Source organism: Silene latifolia, chromosome Y (assembly GCF_048544455.1).
Source record: "Silene latifolia isolate original U9 population chromosome Y, ASM4854445v1, whole genome shotgun sequence".
Taxonomy (NCBI): Eukaryota; Viridiplantae; Streptophyta; class Magnoliopsida; order Caryophyllales; family Caryophyllaceae; genus Silene; species Silene latifolia.
The window spans coordinates 18033064-18047856 of NC_133538.1; positions in this window are offsets into that span (position 1 = coordinate 18033064).

The window sequence follows — 14793 nt, forward strand, 5'->3', positions numbered from 1 at the left end:
TACTTTGTTTAATTTGATTATGATGATGGATTTTAAAGCTTGATGTTGACGCTACTTTGTTCAAGTTATATTATTTTCTCGTGAGGGTTCAGTTTTCTTTGTTGTACGGTGTTTTGATTTGTTTTGTTTAAGGTGTGTATCCTTGGTGATTGTAGGATTTGTTACTTATATTTCATTTTGGTATAGAATGCATGATATAATAAGGCGTGCGGGTATGATTGTTGGATTGGAGGAATTGTGGAGATCGTTTAACGAAAATGAGTTATTGCCCGAAACTACAATTAGGCGACCTAGAAGGGAAAGGGGAGAAAGTGGTGCGGAGTACATACATAGATTGTTGAATGAAAACTCTACTTCGTGTAAAGAGCAGTTACGACTTGATAGAGTTATGTATAACCAACTTGTCAATTTGATGATCGAAAGAAATTTGTTAGTAGATGGTAAATATGTTAAAGTCGACGAGCAAGTAGGAATTTGTTTATACATATTGGCCAAAGGAGCTTCGTATCGTGATGTTGCGGATAGATTCAAGCATTCAATATCTACCATATGCAAGTATTTTAGAAAAGTGTTGGATGCGTTGGTCGTATTATCTTATGACATTATTAGGCCTCATCGGGATTTATCAGAGGTGCCTCCCGAGGTTGAAACCAACTCACTCTATTGGCCTTATTTTAAGGTATATTATCCGCCATTTCTTTTAATTGTTAGTTTACATTTTATTTTCCGTCTTTTATATCATGGCTGTGTAAAATAAATGCAGGTTCTGTAAAATACTACCAGCAATCAATAATTGAAAACACTTTATATGACAGTAGTAATCAACATATTTTAGTATCACTACTACAAATACAGGCAACCACAACGGCCCTTTAACAACGCTTATTCACGAAAATCATCAAAACACGTTGTAGAATTTATTCCGCGAATTTTACCAAACTTAATTACAACGGTTATGTGTTGTTAACCGTTGTTATTGGTTTTAACAACGGGTCATACTTAAACAACCGTTGTTAATGAAAAAACTAATAACAACGGTTAAATTTTAACCGTTGTTAATGATTTGGCGCCAAATTAGTGAAAAGTAATCACAACGGTTATATTAGAACCCGTTTTTAATACTTTTTAACAACGGTTGTAGACTCAATAACCGTTGTTATTAATATTATGAAAATCTTAAGAACAACATATTGCTTTATTCTGTTATACGCTACAAACACAAACGCAAGCTAATACTGCTACTATATCATCCTCCATTCCTCCCTGATCGTCTCTCTGTCTTCATCTCCGTCACTGTTGTCACGTCTTCTCTCCCTCATCGCGCGTGTTTATCAATCAGGTATATATATGTTTCTTAGCAACGCTTATAACTAGATATAGGATTTTTTGGGTTATTATCTAATTTATTGATAATTTAGCTTAATTGCTTTCCTGAATTTCGTTTATTTGTTTGCCTATTATTGTATTTTCTGAATTAGTTGCCTATTATTACGAATGTAGAATAATGACTCGAACTTGGATGATTGATGCAAATATGAGTGACCGCACCTACAAGGATGGTTTAGCTGAATTTTATGAATTCGTTTCGAACAATTTGAAAGGTTCTTCTAGTATTGCATGTCCTTGTGAAAGATGTGGTAATATTAGCTATATGGCTTTTCCGGACGTTAAAATACACCTAGAAAAGTGGAGATTTAGTCGATCCTATACACTTTGGATTTTTCATGGGGAATCATTAGAGGAAGAGAATAACTCTGAAGAAGATGATGTTGAGGTACACGAAAGGCTAACTGATGATCCCGAGTTTGCCGAGTTTTTGAGTTGGAAGAGTTGGAAGTAGAGAAGTTGAATGTTGGGTCTATAGATAATGAAGAGAATGATGATGAGTCCATTGCTTTTGAAGATGTAGGTGATGACACTAGTAATTGGGATGACCTTAACAACATGTATGAGAAGTTGTGTGAGTCTGAAGCACCTCTTTATCCTGGTTGTAAGTTCACAAAAATGTCGGCTGTGGTGAAGTTGTATAATATCAAGGGGGCAAATGGGGTGAGTGACACGTGTTTCACTAGTTTTTTAGCCTTGATAAAGGAGTTGCTTCCTGATGGTAATGTTCTACCTGTTAAGACATATGAGGCGAAAAAAACTAATAAGAGGAGTGGGTATGAAATATGAGAAAATACATGCATGTCCAAATGATTGCATATTGTATCGGAAATTATATCAAAACTTAACCAATTGCCCTAAATGTTTGGAGTGGCGTTATAAGGATAAGGAAGGGATCCCGGCTAAGGTGTTGTGGTATTTTCCATTGATACCAAGAGTCATAAGGATTTATGCGAATCCCGATGATGCAAAAATGTTAACTTGGCATGAAACAGGAAGAATAAATGATGGAAAGCTAAGACACCCGGCAGATGGTAAGCAATGGAAATCGTTCGACGCTAAGTATCCCGAGTTCGGCAATGAACCTAGAAACTTACGTCTAGCGCTGTCCACTGATGGAATGAACCCACACGGAAACATGAGTAGCCAACATAGTACTTGGCCAGTAGTGTTGGCTATTTATAACTTACCTCCATATGTGTGCATGAAAAGAAAGTATTTGATGTTGTCGTTGTTAATTTCCGACCCTAAACAACCTGGAAATGATATAGATGTATATTTGGAACCTCTTCTAGATGATTTGCGATTGTTGTGGGATAGTGGGATAGAAGTATTTGATGCATATAAGAACGAAACTTTCAATTTGAGAGCGATGTTATTGTGTACAATAACTGACTATCCGGCTTATGGCGACCTTTCTGGGCACACAGTTCATGGGAAAGAGGCTTGTCCATTGTGTGGGGAGGATATCGAGTCTGAATACTTGAAGTCTTCTCGTAAGTATGTGTATATGGGAAATAGGAGGTTCTTGTCTCATGACCATTGTTATCGCAAGATGCAGAAAGTATTCAATGGAAGACAAGAACTTCGTCAACCTCCTAGAATTTTGAGTGGGCATGAAGTTTATCAGAAAGTAAAGCATATTGCGATAGATTATGGGAAGAAGAGCGGCTCTAAATTGTCTACTCGTGGGTATAAGAAAAGATCCATATTTTTTGATAAACTTCCATATTGGCCGACTCGGAGGTCGCATTGCCTCGATTTCATGCACATTGAGAAAAATGTCTGTGATAATATTATCAATACCCTTCTAAATGTTCCTGGTAAAACAAAGGATAACGCCGCAGCTAGGGAAGATATGAAAATGATGGGTATTAGGCTAGAGTTGGCACCACAGAAGAGAGGTAATCGTACATTTTTACCGCCAGCAGCTTTTACCCTTTCACGGAATGAGAGAAAAGAGTTCTGTGCATGCTTGAATGGAATTAAAGTGCCACATGGTTATTCGTCGAACATCAAAAGCCTAGTGTCGATGCAAGACCTAAAACTCACCGGGTTAAAGTCACATGATTGTCACACTTTGATGCAACAATTACTACCTGTGGCTATTCGTTCCATTTTACCTGAAAAGGTAAGATATGCTATAACTAGATTCTGTCTCTTCTTCCAGTCCATATGCGAGAAAGTCATCGATCCCGATGACGCGGATTCATTGCAGGACCTCGTTGTAACCTCTCTTTGTCAGTTGGAAATGTATTTTCCACCCTCTTTCTTCACTATCATGATTCATCCGACCATTCACTTGGTTAGGGAGATTTTGTACCTTGGGCCCGTGTACTTGAGATACCATCCTTTCGAAAGATTGATGAAAGTCTACAAGGACTATACATCTAATCGGTATCGCCCGGAAGGTTGTATTGCTGAACGCGCTATTTTAGACGAAGCTCTTTCATATTGTTACGCTCATCTCTCCCCTGAGGAGTTGATTGGCGTTCCTAAGAATCGTCATAGTGACCGGATGACCTAAAAAGGTATTAGGGGCCGGGTTGAAAAAATTGTGACACGTGGAATGTTGCATTTAGCACACATGTATGTGCTAAACAACGAAGATGAGGTGCAACCTTATATTCAACAACACAAAGATGAGCTCAAATACGATCACCAAAACAAGACCGAGAAGTGGATTGCGAACGAGCATACGAAGACGTTTCCGAGTGGTTTAGGAATATTGTCTTACAAAGTAGATCGATCAAACCGGTGATGACATCTCTCCTAGGTTACTACGTCTTGGTTTAGGTCCAAATGCCAGGGTCACCTTTTACAACAGTTTTGCCATTAATGGATATACTTTTTACACCCGCGAGCAAGATGAGGTGAGCACAATGCAAAATAGTGGTGTGAGTTCTGAATTTGAGGCAATGCACTTTGCTACTTCAAAAGATAAAAAGCCTATTTGGGGAAAATGCCTTTATTATGGTGTTATTCAAGAAATATTGGTACTAGATTACATTGATTTCACAATGCCTTTGTTTCGATGTAACTGGGTTGATAACAACATCCATTGTGTCCGAAAGGATAAGATGGGATTTACGTTGATCAATCTGGGTAAGGTTGGCAATAATAAGGATGATCCTTTCATAATGGCATCCCAAGCTAAACAAGTGTTCTATGTCACCGATCCTATGGATAAGAAGTGGTCTGTTGTACTGTCTATAAGGAAAAGAAGGAGTAGTCCATCCGATAATGATGATGATGATCAGGATGTCGTTTTTGAGGGAATGGATCAGTCTACCACTGTATCTTATTTCGACGATGTTGACACTGATCATGAGGAACCTGAAAGCATCTATATGCGTGATGACCATGGTGAAGGTATTTGGGTTAACGAAGAAACTATGACATCCAAGAAACGTCCCCGATCCTGAGATAGTTCATCGGACACGATGCATGCATGCATCTTTGGTGTAAGTTGTCTTATTTTCTTGATCTTATTATTAGATGTGGATGCTTTGGTGTTGAAATTGCTTTGAATAATGTTGCGATATGTATTGTTACAGTTTGGACCGTAATGGAATTACAAATAATTTTTAAAAAAAGAGGTTCAACAATAACAACGGTTATATTTAAAATACCCGTTGTTAATACTTTCAACAACGGGTGTAGTACCTCTACCCGTTGTCAATTATTTTTTTTGACATATTTCATTTTGTCGCAAATTTGGTGAAAATATATTACAACGGGTATATTTTAACCGTTGTAATAAACTTTTGACAACGGTTTACTTTTATTGACCCGTTGTTATTAACATATAACAACGGTTCTTCTTTGAGCACCCGTTGTCAATAGTTTGTCTTAATAAAAAACTAATATAGAAACCCATACAGCATGCCATACACAAACACACACAACATTATTATTAGTTCAACCGTTGGTATCCTGAGTTAATTCTTCTCTCCTCCTCGCTTTTTACATTCTCGCGCCGCCGTCGCCCCGCCTTTAGAAGCCCGATTCCGTTGCCTTCCCTTATCATCCTGCTCGTTCTCTTTATCATCATCATCAACAGGTATGTTCACTTTAATTTTGTGTTTCGTCATTAGGGTTTTAAGACGATCATCTTGTTTCTTTTTCATGCATCTGTTTGTTTTTCGTCTTCTTTGTTATCTTTATCATTCCGCATCATCTACTTTACTCCTCTTATCAGGGTTTAGGATTTTAGAAGCTCAATCTGTTGTTTTAAATTTTCATTCCTATTAGGGTTTAGGGTTTTAGATAATACTCTGCATGTACGTTGTTAAGTTGTTCATTTCCAGCTATATCATTCATATTTGGGTTTTAGGATTATCATGGGTGAAAACGTAAAAGAAGTCAAAAGAATAATGAGCCTGGTGATAATAAGCCTGGTGAGAGGGGTGCTACGAAGTGCAAGAAAGTCCTTGCGACTATAGCCGCTAAACAAATCCAAATAACATGGAGTGAGATGGGTTTCCCTACTGGTCCAAATGCGGGTCTTTTCTCCAGTTGGATTGGTGCTTGCACAAGACAGTTTGTGCCTATCCATTTAGATGATGTTAGAACTTTGAATCCAAAATTGGCGGAGTTATACTTGGCTCGTGTAAAGGAAGGCTTTATTATACCCGATTAAAGCCATGATGAGTATTTAATGCATAAGGCGGCGGATGTCCACAGCGGTGGAAGTGTGGCGTTGCTAGGGATTGGTTGTATGTGGACAAGGCAACGGGGAGATGCGTAAGAGCCCACCGGAAAACAAGTGTCCCACCATCAAGCGGAAGAATGGGATCTTTTCAAAAAGATGAGAACTACGAGAAGTTTCAGTTAAATATTCTCGCCTTTTAACGATTTACCTATCATTTTTTTAATTAATGAGTCCTTTATATAATCTTTTTATTATCTCATCTACTTGCGCTTTTATATAATTATTTGAAGGCCGTTAGCAAAAGAAATCGTGCTAACATTTCATGCAAGAAGGGGAAATTCTATGGTTCTCGAGGCGGTTACAGAAAGATAGAAGAGGACCTCGTAAGTAGCATGCATTATTGCCCTGTGAGACTTTATTTTTTTAATCACACTTGGACTTGCATTGATACACATTTACGTGTATAAATGTTACCATGTTAATGTGTAGGTGGCAAAGGAAGTGAAAGAGGTGGATCGGCATGTAACTTATAAACATGGGCACACGCCTAAAGGATCCCGGTCGTCGCATGACAAATATGATGAGGAAGTTTTGGCCAACAGAGTAAGCATTATTTTATTAAGACGAGTTCATTACTAACTTCATTATTTTAGTCACAAATATAATTTGAAGTTTATTTAATATATTATAGGATAACGTATTGAAAGAGGTAGAAGAAGGGAAATTCACTCCCAAAGGGTCGTAATGACGTTCTTGCTAGAGCGATCGGCCGACCCGAACATCCAGGTCGTTTGAGGGGCGTCCCGTTACAGTTGGAGTAACGAAATATTATGGGAAAACGCCGGATAACGAAGAAAAGGAAGACTAAGTCCGAGAACGCCGACATGGTAACATTTATTCTATTATTTTCATTTAAGTTCAATTCACATGTTATTGTTGGGATAAAAATTGCGACACATTACATTCTTGGCAAGCGACTTGATTAATGGCATCCGTACTACTAAAGTCGAATCTTTGGAGGTAAGCTTTCCAAGAAGAAGTGAAGATGATGGAGGATGTCATTTCTAAAGGGGGTAATAATAAGGTACAACAGATTGGTCAAGAGGCCGCTACTACCTTGGCAATACATGAGAAGGAAGTATCGGTCAACGAGATTCAGAAAGATCAGGTACCTAATAATGCTTCCGAAGTTGTAACAACTAAAGCCGATCAGGTACCTAATACTTTCTTATTTTTCTTTTGTTTTTTTTTTTGGGTAAGATCGGGGTGTGTTCACCGCCAACTTCCGACATGGTGCCATTGAATTGGTTAATTTTATTAGGTAAATAATGGGTCCGAAAAGGAGATGCAACTTGATGAGAAGATTTACTGATGGAAAATAAAGATACATCCCCTTCAAGTCAGTTCCCTGTTTTCAATAAGGTATGCATGAAGTGTTTAATTAGTTAAATTTATATGAATGCTTTGAAGTTTGTGCAAAAATCGGCCCGAGATGCGAAAGCGTTTTTGCAAAATCTTTTGAATGCTAAAGCGTTTTTGCAAAGATATAATAATGTATGTGTATATTCTTCAAAGTAGTAAAAAGAGGCCGCTTATTCTTCTTGACCTAATAGAATCGAAAAGCCACATGTGCGTGTTGGCCGGGTCTCGTAGAAAACAAATCTGCAGCAGCGAAATCGTAGTTCATGGCGAAAAACTTTTGCCGAATCATAGAATAGTAGAGATAACTACAAATAATCCAGGCCATGAAAACTTTCAACCGCATGTCCCGATTCGTGACGACATTACCATTCTGGGAGATGCGCTTGGAAGTTTCATCCAATGGCCTCGATACTCACATCTACTTGGCGAAGATATCTCCGCCCGAGCAAATGGAAAGCGATTGGGGTTAGAAGAAATACCTTTATATATATATATATGTTACATTTTTAATTGTTGAATGTTTTTATATGTTAAATTTATATGTTATTTTTTTTTTTTGTAGGGAACAAAAAAGGCGGCTTTGGCGGATAAGCCTAAGTCCACAGACATGCCAACGACCTCGACTTCACAACAACTTGATGAGGTATGTATTTAATTAACTTCTCCATTTTTTTAAAAATTAACTTCGCTCCCTTTATTTATATTTTGTCTGTATTTATAAAAAGCATGGTAATTTTGTGTAGGGGACAAAATCAAAGACTCATTCTTTCCCGGACCGAAAGTTAGGACTTTAAACTCCACACAATATAAAGGGAAGGATTACATGCAAAAAGTAAGAACGGTGACGATGATGAGACTGCGCATGAGGAGGCAAGGCCATCGCATAGCCACCGAGCAAGTGATAGTTATTCCGCTCGAGGAGGATATTCTAGGGGCTGAGCGCCAAGCGCTTATATCATGGGATCTGCTAGCCGTATGGGCTGGCCTAGACCAGATTGATATATCACACATATTTGTTTGGATGAAGTAAGTTTCTTAATAAATAATTTCATAGTCTAATATTCTGACTACTAGATAGTGTTTTAAATACCGGAATTAATACCGTAATAATGTAGGATATTGAAATTGAGAGTGATCCCCGAGAAGAATATTCCATCCGATCTATACAGATTCCTGTGCCCCTATGTTTTATCTTTATTTATTCCGGATTTCTCGTTCGAACAACGGGTAGATTATATTGCTCAAAGAATTGGCGACAACCAAGAAGCCGATTTTTGGCGCTTATAATGAAAAAGGGTAATAAACAAATTAATATTACGTTTCCCCCTACAATTGCATTTTCATACCTAATATATGTACTTGTTAATAATGATGATGTCTCTTGATGTAGGACTCATTGGGTGCTAGCTTGACCATCATGCCGACAAGGAATAAAGTTTTCTGGTTGGACTCTTTACATCATCAACCAAGCGAGACTTTTAAGCACTTGATTAATATGTAAGTTTATAATACTGATTTATTTATAATAACATTTTCATTTTTTATTTATAGGAAAAAGTTCTTTCATATTTTTGCCCCTAAAAAAATTAGTTTCCGCCTCCTTTTTTATTTTTTAAAAAAAGGGCCTTTAAGAAGAAAAGAGCAAACGAGCATGATCAACCCACGGAAGATTCTGATGTTGGCCCTGATTTTATTACGATAACAGGGTACGTGCTCAAATACAATAACATTAAGTGCAAAATCTGTGTTTAATACTAATACAATACCTAAAGTTCAAGATTCCGATGTGAGCCTTCTCTCGTCTGTTTTTTTTATGTAATAATAGGCCCCTCGCCAACCAGATAGCATACAATGTGGATACTACGCTTGTCGATTCATGTTGGAGATTATTAGGCGAAGATATCTCGTTATTCCGCATAAGGTTAGTAATAATTTAAACATGTGTTTATTACTTTTTTAAATTAGAGCTAATGTTGTCTTGCTTTCGCTATATATACCATGATGTTGCTAATGTTGTCTTACTTGTTGCTATATATACCATAATGTCTTCTCTTTGATTTTTCCGCAAAGATGCAATCAACCCGTCTAACAGATTGAGCGGACTCAAGTGTAGATATAGACGAGGTAAGAGACATGTGGGGCAACTACGTCTTAGAATATATTTAGAAATGCATGATACTCAGAGTTTAGATCAACTTATTAGTAAATTTTTTGTTGAAGTTAGGGAATGATTAGTTCATGTAAATTCAACTCCTTGTAAGTATATATATATATGATGCAGCTGCTATTGTGGTTGAATTGAATCTATTGAGTTCTGATGAACCCACCGTGATTTATCTTTGGTCTTTGGTATATGGTGCTACTTGACGATATATGCAGGTTTTGAATGGCATGAAACAAATTTATTTTTTCAAAACATTAGGAGTTTGTAATAAAAATGGTTACTAAAAAAAACCGTTGTGAATACCTTTCACAACGGTTAATAAAAATAACACCGTTGTGAATGACATTCACAAATACCCGCGCATAATATTCAACAACGGGTATTAAACAAAGAACCGTTGTTAAAAGTCTTCACAATTTTGGAGCTAAAATTACAACAACGGGTATTAAACATAGAACCGTTGTTACAAAAAATTTCAACAACGGGTATGTACCATAAACCCGTTGTCAAAAGACTTCACAATTTTGGAGGGAAAGTTACAACAACGGTTATACATACGACAACCGTTGTTATATTATTCCCTCCAAAATTTTGAAACACTTTCCACAACGGAGAACACCCAACAACAACGGCTTTTAACCGTGGTGAATACTTTAGACAACGGTTTCACTAAATAAGCAAACCGTTGTAAATACCTTCTACAACGGCCGCTTTAACAACGTCCGCTTTTTTATTTTACAACGGTTTTTACCCGTTGTTATAGGCTGTATCTGTAGTAGTGTATGTAATTTGGATGTGTATTTTCACTACTGCAAGGGATGTGTAGTTGATTGTATCTGCGTCAGTTTCCATTTTAGGCCTACCTTCCCATGTATTCGAGCATGAATTTAGGATGTATTTGCTTAGCTCTTGGTTTCAAATGTTCTTGATTAACTTTTACTCTTATTTCAGAATGCTATTGGCGCTTTAGATGGAACTCATATACAAGCACTTGTGAAAGACGAAAATGGGGCGCCGTTTCGAAATCGTCATGGTATCAAAAGTTGGAATGTGTTAGCCTCTTGTTCTTTTGATAGAATCTTCACATTTATCCATGTTGGGTGGGAGGGAAGTGCCCATGACGTTACGGTATGGCGGGATGCTTTAACTAATTCCAAATATGCTTTCCCGCATCCACCTAAAGGAAAGTATTATCTAGTGGACTCCGGATACCCGAATACAATAGGATATTTGTCTCCTATTAGCGATAAAAAAGCAAATCTTAGATGCCATATGCCCGAATTTAAACATAGACCCCCCGAAGGTATGCTAGAGCATTTTAATTACCGACATTCGTCATTGAGAATGAAAGTTGAAATGACATTTGGTCAATTGAAAAAAAGGTGGAAGGTGTTAAAAGTTATGCCTCAAATGTCAGCTAAGTATCAAATGTCTATTATTGTTTCTGCTTTTACACTTCATAATTTTATACGGATGCACACTCTTGGGATACCTATTATACAACATGAGAACATCCTAGGGACAACAGATTCGGGCATGTTTGATAAGAAGCGGAAAAGCTATGTACAAGGTGCGAAATAACATAGTCAAGAACATTTGGCGAGGCAATGGATTTGACGGGGTGAGCTCAAATGAAGATGAAGAAGAAAGTGACGAGGAAGATGATAATATGGAACTAGATGATTAGAAAGAAAGAAAAATTAATGTGATTTACTTTTTATTTTTATTATGTATTAGGTAATGTATACGAACATATTAATTTATATAAATAAAGTATTTTATAATCTTCACTTGTGTTTTTAGTTATATTTTATTATTATTATTATTATTATTATTATTATTATTATTATTATTATTATTATTATTAAGTGAAATTAAATTAAGTTAATTTAAGTAAGATTATTTTAATTCGGAAAAGTTAAGTTATTATAAGTTAAGTTCAGCAAAATTAAGTTCAGCAAAATTAAGTTCAGAAAAATTCAGCAAAATTAAGTTCAGAAAAATTCAGCAAAATTAAGTTCAACAAAATTAAGTTCAGAAAAGTTAAGCAAAATTAAGTTAAGTTCAGCAAAATTAAGTTAAGTTCAGAAAAATTAAGTTAAGTTCAGCAACTTTAAGTCCAAAAGAACAGGGCCTTATTTATGGAGTAAATGAAATGTGAAGGCATTAAATAACTCGCCTCTTTATTTTCTTTTTTCTTGTTTGTAATCTTGACAAATATTTGTGAACGGAGGAAGTATTTAATTTACTATCCAACTGCGTCATGGGCGGATCTAGGGGGCCCGGGTGGGCACGTGCCCACCATAAATTTTTCGGGATAAATTTTTTTTAAGTAATAGAAATGATCAATAGGTTTATGTGGCTCAGTTGGTAAGCTCTTTAGTTGACCCTTGAAAGGTCATAGGTTTGATTCTTGGTGCCCTAGATTTTATTAAATAATTTATATGTAAACCTTCTCTACCATTGAACCACTTGTGTTTAGTGTTTATTTAAATATTAGAATATAATATATCTTATCATAGGAGATGATATTTATTTTTATTCACAAAGTACATTTATTTCAAATTTAAATATTTCAGAAGAAAGTTCAAAATAAAATACTAATTTTTAAACTAAAAAAATTATTAAAATTAGTTATTTTTCTATTTTTTGGGAGGAAAAAAAATCCGTAATAAAAAAATGCAGTTTAAAATAAAAAATAATGTATCGGAAAAAATTTTGTGCCCTCCTTTTGATAAATTCCTGCGTCTGCCCCTGAACTGCGTAGAAGGAAAACATAGAAACTATATAATCCTTAAAAATCGGGACACATAACTGGTATTTTTCTAACTTATCTATATTTTATATAAAGAAATTTCTTTTTTTATCTACATATAGGGCATGTTTGGCCAAGTTTTTGAAGTGCTTTTCTAACTGGAAAAAGAGAAGGCAGGCCAAACAGTATAATTTATACAAATGTAAAACTACTTTTGAAAAGTCAAAAACTCATTCTAGGCCCCAAAAAGTAGAAGTAACAATTTTCTACTTCTCCTTCTACTTTTCAAGGAAGCACCAAAAAATCCAAATGTTTTGCGCCAATTTTTTTTTTTTTTTTTTTTTGCCTCCAGAAAATCTTTACCCCTTTATATGCTGTGCTATTGGTGTTTCCATTTACACTCTTCCGCACAATCCTTTGTCTCTCTCACATACACACCATTAAAGTACCATGTAATCAATCATCAACTCCAACTATTTATCGGCGTAATTTTGATTCGACAAAGGTGTATAAAACTATTTTGAAGAGTAATCATATGTTTTAAGTACAATTCTCAAATGATTATAGTAAATTTTTAAAAGTTAGTTTTTATTCAAATAATGATTCTACAAACAAAACGAGTATTAAAAAAAAAAACCAAAAAGCTAGATGGAAAGTTAGGCCAAACATATAAATTTGATAAGAAGTAGCTATTACAAAAGTATGGTCAAACAAATAATTTTTTTCCAAAAAGTAGCTTGTGAAAAAACTCATTCTAAAAAGGAGAAACTTTTTCACACAAGCAAGGCCAAACAGCACCATAGTTTAAAAGCCAAGTTTTTTCTTGACTTTTGATTGGCTGGTGAATTTCTACATGTGGGCACTGCCATGTCTCCTATACTATTCAATTACCTTCTCTCCTCAAGTCAATTCTTCTTATTTCTATCTCTTACTAGTTTTTTACCCGTACAAAATTGCACGGTACATTTTTAGGAACAGTTATATAATGATTAACATTAAAAAAAAATTAATGTAATATACATAAATATTTTATACTTTATTTCTTGTACAAAGATTAAAGTTTAGGACTCATGTAAAATTGCACGGGTTTGAAGCTTTTACATGATTTAAATCCGTGTAATTTTGCAGTAGGATTATGCTTACTACGCTTATAAGGAAAGCAAATCATAAGTGGATATTTACGTACAAAAATTAATCATGGGTAGTTACTCGTATTTATTAATATTTACGTACAGAAGATAAACGTAAATATTTACGTAAGTAACATGAAAAACGACGGTTTTCATTAATTAATTCTTTAATTTTTGTGTGTCCCATGTTTAATGTTTTTGAAAAAAAATGATTTGGAGACGTGGATTCACATAATTGCAGGAAATGTTTCTGTATTTATATAGAGTAGATTTCTATTTTAATTGCTTATATTAAAACATAAGTTATAATGTCACAATTTACATAAATGTTGCAATTTACAATTTTACATACATTCAACGGGTCTAACATATCAAACACCTTTAATATAATTCTAACAAAATACGGTTGTATATTATCTGATATTCAAATCTCAAAATATCGACTATATATATTGTCACGGTATTGAACGCTTAATCACGCTCAATTATATGTTCATGTGTCTAATAATAGCGCCTCCTATTACGACACGCGCATTTTTTCCACGGGAATAAAACTAGTTAATAGAATATATGGGCTTTAACTAAAAGTATCGTTGGTTGACGCAGTGGTAGCATGGGCTGCGCTTGGTAGGGAGGTATGCGGATCGATCTCCCACAACTGCGATTGGGAGGGGTTTAAACACCGTAATCCTTGGACACGCCCCGAAATCCGGATTAGTCGGTCCAATGTGGTTCGTATTACCGGATGGTTTAGACCAAAAAAAAAAAAAACTAAAAGTTGTGTCGAGAATTTGAGATGGAAAATGTAAAGACTCGTATTTGAACTTGGAACTAAGAGTAATGTATATGGGTGGAAAAATAAGGAATTCTTTGCTTCTTTATTTTCTATTAAATAAATAAATAATTAAAGTATCCCCTCTTCCACTCTATCTTATGTTAATTACCCTTTCCTCGAAAAAAAGTTAACTACCCAGTTTTTGAACTTGAAAAATTCGATTTATTTACGGTTCAGATCCCTCTATTCGAACCTTTATTTAGAGTGAAACTGGACAGGTTTGAGTCATAAAGTCTTTTTTTTTTCTTGTGGCAATTGTAAATTATGTTTGGGTCATAAACAAAGATGTTAGGAGTACACGGCGTGTACAAGGCTTTGGTACACGGGCCAATCAGCGCTCGCCACGTGTAAAGGTGAGTCAAAGATTCTTTTTTTGTTTGGAGGGAAAGTTGGAGGGAAAAATGGGAGGGATTATTTGGGTTTGGGCGGGATTAGTATTGGGAATAA